This window comes from Mesoplodon densirostris, chromosome 3 (genome assembly GCF_025265405.1).
Source record: "Mesoplodon densirostris isolate mMesDen1 chromosome 3, mMesDen1 primary haplotype, whole genome shotgun sequence".
Lineage (NCBI taxonomy): Eukaryota > Metazoa > Chordata > Mammalia > Artiodactyla > Ziphiidae > Mesoplodon > Mesoplodon densirostris.
The window spans coordinates 46,322,037-46,327,391 of NC_082663.1; positions in this window are offsets into that span (position 1 = coordinate 46,322,037).

Consider the following 5,355-nt stretch of genomic DNA (forward strand, 5'->3'; position numbering starts at 1 on the left):
AAGCAAACCCAACTCAAATCAAGCTCCTGATATCTGCATAAACTCAATATCTGTGTAGATGTTAAAAAGCTGTATAAAAAAAAACTAGTAGTGGCCTTCCCTGCTGGCGCAGTGGTTGAGAGTCCGCCTGCCGATGCAGGGGACAGGGGTTCGTGACCCAGTCTGGGAGGATCCCACATGCTGCGGAGCGGCTGGGCCCGTGAGCCATGGCAGCTGAGCCTGCGCGTCCGGAGCCTGTGCTCCACAACGGGATAGGCCACAACAGTGAGAGGCCTGCGTACCGCAAAACAAAAACAAAACAAAAAAACCCTAGTAGTTTATGAAGTAAATCTCTTAAATTTATTTCCCCGTGGCTATTCCAAGCTGCAGATTTTAGTTATACTTTGAGGAAGGTGGGGTACCCCCTCACTCCTAAGGAGAAGCAGAAGGAAAAAAGATTGTTTTTTAAACTATAGGATGAAAACTTCCTGGAAACCATCTATTTCTCTATTTCCAGAAGATATTATCTTTCACCTTAGATGGGGAGCTAAACATTATCACCAAGGCTACTCTATCTTTAAATACCTGAAAGCAATCTGTGTCTGTCTGTTCTGTTTGCACCTGATGCCAAACCCAGGTTAAATAACAACCATAAAGAGCTTGGACATTGTGCCCCAAGCTGAATTTTTCACCTGTACACCCTAGTGGAAACCTACTGAGTTGTCTTCTCAGATTACAATGTCCCCTCCCCTGGGAGCCCCCTTGCTGTTCCACAGAGGTAGGATTCCAGTTGCCATCTTCCCTACCATGTAACCCTATTTCTTGGCCACAAGTAATTGTTCCAAGAGTGGACACTGGATTCAAACTGGGCAAGTCAGAGGTCCCTTCAAAAGTCATTTGACATTCATACCCAGAGAAATATTCATCTGTGTATATCTGTAACGTCAATTTGGGGGCCATGTTTTCTGCCACCTCTACTAAAGAAGCAAAATATCTAGACACTTGTAATCTCCTAAGTGGTCCTCCAGAAAGCAAGGTCACAATGTGGTCCCATCCATGATGCTGCTCACCTACACCCAAATGTAGTATCTTCCTATAAAAATAAATATGATCACGTCACTTTACTGCTGAAAATCTTGAACAGCCATCATACAATATGGCTCACATGTCTTCACAATCTCATCTCCACGTATTGTTCATGCCCTATATCTCAACAACCCTCTTTTCCCTCCACCCATTAAACCCTCTCTATGACCCACAGACAATTTCACAGTCTAGTCATGTTCGTAGAACATCTCCTACTTTTCAGACGCACTGTTACTTAACTGCCTGACTTTATGTACCCTCTCTTGATATATATATGCCTGATATATCCTTTCCCCTGTCCTCATTTTGGCAAATTGTTTTTCATCCTTCATGTCCAAACTCAAATAGCATCTCTCCAGAAGTTTTCCACGTTTCTTGTTCACTTCCCCAAAGTGATTCATCTCCTCTGGAAACCCTCTACCAAATCCTCATGGGTGAACTAGAGTTTCCTCTTTCTTTCTCTAACTGTAGTTTACATCTGCCTTTCTTAGAATTATTACTATAAAACTGTAACTTTCTTAGTAACATGTCTGTCTTCCCTTCAAGAATCACATGCCCTAGTTAGCTATCCCCCAATAATGCCGAGGATTATGGGACACCCTCTGTGTACAGGGACCCAACCCATGCTACAGCCAAATGTCCCTCCTCAAGCTGATTCTCTGAAACAAATAGATTGAGAGCTCCTGGAAGGTAATGATATCTTACATCCCAAAGCCAGGGCAAAGCCGAGTGCCTCAGACATGGTGGGCAGTCAACGTATATTGAGCCTGTGTATGAATGTTTTGTGTTTCCAGAGTATAAGACGGAGCAAGAAGTGAAAGTAATAGGGAAGATGTTCAAAAGATTCCTATAAAAAGGAACTTGAGATGGTTTATTTGTCAGCAAAAGGCATTCAGCCCTCAAATAAGGGGCTGTGCTGCTTAACCTGTGAGCTCCTTGAATTCAAGGACTGCATCTACTCCTCTTTATATTTGCACAGAAATTCCCACCTTCTCACATACACTATGGGCACCCAAAAAATGTTCATGATATTTTATAATTTGGGGTATCATAATCAAGACTATGTGAAAATAAAATTTTGAGTCAAATATATAATCTTGGTTAGAATATTTCTACAAATTAAAATGTTAGATTGAAAATGTTCTTCAATTCAGAGATGACTATTTTTCCTTAATATTAACTGTTTCCAAACTTTATTTCATCACAATTTTATGCACAAAGTAGCCATTTAAACTATCTCATTTAGCCTTTTTTTTCTTTATAGTTTGATTGACCTTGCTGAAATAGATGCGCATGTAAGGAAATGAAGTATCAGCAGAGAGGAGTTAAATGAAAACATTGTATCTTTCTGGTTATTAGAAATATTCAAAGGGTATTAGAAGTGGGAGAGTCTATGCTGGTGATGAGGGAAGAAAGAACTTCCATGCAAGTGTGACTGGCAGGTTTGAGAAGTTAGACCAGCTTCAGAAATGGTCTGTCTAGAGTATTCTGGAGGAAAGCAATAGTGGAAAAAGACAATTTGTTCATGTAGTTTTACACAGCCATAAGATCACCTCCAGGTAAATTGTGACTCTTCAGGTGCTCTGGTGTACAGAAGCTATGTACTGTTTGGAAAAGGCAAGTGAGACAGAGTTAGGGAATAAGGGTTGTAACCCTAGTTTTGTAACTGTCAGGTAGCTTGTCCCTACAGAAGTCGGCATCCTGTTTATCCCCAGCAAGTTTTTGCTTCATATGTCTATCACCTAACTCCTCATGGGTTAATTTATTTAAAAAACATAATTCTTTAAAAAACATAATTCTTCATCAGGCTACTACCTAGCCCTCAATAAAACAAATGCTTGACTTAAGTCCTCATGTTTCAATTTTTAAAAAGTTTGAAAACAGAACCAGCTGTTGCTTTTTAGCAGCAAATTTTTAAAACAAATTGCAACAAAGCAGAAAACGAAAAACGAGTGACTTGACTTCAGACTTCAAAAAAGTCACTCTTACATATGAGTAGTCATACGATCAGATAGTCTACTTGTGGTTTGTTCAGTCTACCACAGAGAGTTGAGACATAGCCTAATTTGCTAAGGAATATTTTAGTTTTATCCCATCTCAATTCATCTTATCTTTATTAGGAATTTGTGCAGCAACTTTGAACTAAACACACTGAAGAGGACATCATGAAAAAATGTAAAACATCTTTTGTCTTCTTGTTTCTTTTTTTCCCCCAAGTATGAATAAATCTCTAGCAAGTGAATCTGTATACTTCTGTTCACACTGCATATGTTTAATGCATAATGTGCAATTAGCATTTCTTTAGCATACTATACTTAGTGATCTAAAGAATTAGGACTCATTAGACATTTTTCTTCCAAAATATCAGTCTTTTGGGTCATTCGGGCCACTACTGTGTCACTTCAGTCATATTAAGTTAAAATACAGAAGTCTGAAGAGGTAATATTTGCACTCTGTAATTATGTGAGGGCTTGCCATCCATCTTGCACTGTTCAAAAGTAAAACGTATGTGAAGCATATAATCTACTGTCTAAAGTGTGAAACTCAATACATAGGCCAGATATTCTTTGTTTAAAATTTATATTTTCTCCCCCTTTTTCCTAGGTCTTCCTATAAAAAAAAATCCACTTAAAGTTTTAAGTGAAACAGTGCACCAAGGATATTTCCACTTAATATTGATTGAAAAGAATAAAAGGAGATACTGTATCAAAAGGAATATATCATCTTTCTTGCTCGAATGACCCCTGTAATGGTCTCAGTAACAGTCCTGAAGTTTGCTGTCTCAGCTTCCAGGAATTTGAATGGATTTCACCAGTTAATTAACCTCATGTGCTTCCAGGAATCTAATGAAGTCCACCTTCTGGTTATATATGTATAAGCGCATCTTCCCACAGGCTTCCCAGATTATGGCTGATCAAATGGCTCATTAACGAATACCACTTGAAATACCTACACATCACAGAAGCTTCTTAATAGTCATGAGCCATTAATACCCAATAAATAAGTCATTAGTAGTGAATCTAAATAGCAACTCCCCTCCTGATGGCGTTGTAAGCTTTTCTGTCGATGCTTTGGAATATTAAAGTGTTCTCCTACATGCTCAGTACACCTTATAATTAAGACCTAAGGCTAATGAACTTAACTCTTAGGCGTTTGGACAAATATAAATTATGCTGCATTAGTTATCTATTGCTGTGTAACAAATTACTCAAGTTAGCAGCTTAAAATAATAAGCACTTATTAACTCACAGTTTCTGTCAGGAATTAGGAAGCAGCCTACTTAGGTAATTCTGGCTCAGAACCTCTTGTGAGTTTGCAGTCCAGATGTCAGTCAGAACTTCAGTTCTTTGAAGATTTGCCTTGGGCTGCAGAATCAATTTCCAGGATGGCTCACTGCGATGGTTGTTGGCTGGAGACCTCCATTTCTAGGAACATAGATATCTCCACAGGGCATAGGGCATAAGCATAGGGCACTGGGCTGCTGAGTGTTCTCATGGCGTGACAGTTACCTTCTTCCAAGGTAAGAGTCTCAAAGGAGAGAGCAAGGAGAAAAATCACAACGCCTTTTATGACCTTGTCTTGGAAACCATTTACTGTCACTTCCACCATATTTTAGAGTCATTAAGTACCGTCTACACTCAAGGGAAGGTGAATTAGATCTCACATTTTTAAGGGAGATATATCAAGGAATTTGTGGGAATGTTTTAAAACCACCACACATGTAAATTGATTTTTCACAAGAAATGTTAGGTGTACATGGTGGCCAGCAGCACACATATTAAAAGAAACGGAGAATTGAGTGAAGGAAGTGCATGGTATGTGAACTGTATCTCAATTTTTGTTTGTTTGAATAAAGAGAAATGGGGAAGACACGTCATTCAGAGGAGAAAGAACTAAGATCTTTGGAGCTTGTTATATACCCAGTAGTTTACTCTGGATAGGTCATTTAAGCCTTATAACAAGCTGAAGAAACAGTGATATACTGGGGCTGGTACTCCCTGGCTTGTGAGTGGCAATTGTAAGCATCTCCATCCAGTTCCATGTTCAATGACACCATGCTGGAAGCTCGAAATCAACCATGGTGGGACTATTTACACCATGGAAATTGCTAAATTCTACAAATCCTCCTTCTCCTAGAGAGCTGGTTGTTTAAATACTTATGAGCACATCATTGAGTATGACTGGCCCTAATTTACAGGTAAGAAAAATTCATAAGAGGTTTTTTAACTTGTTTTTATTTTTTTTGTTTTTGCTTTCCCCAAGGGCAATAAGGGTAGTAAAAGAAAAACC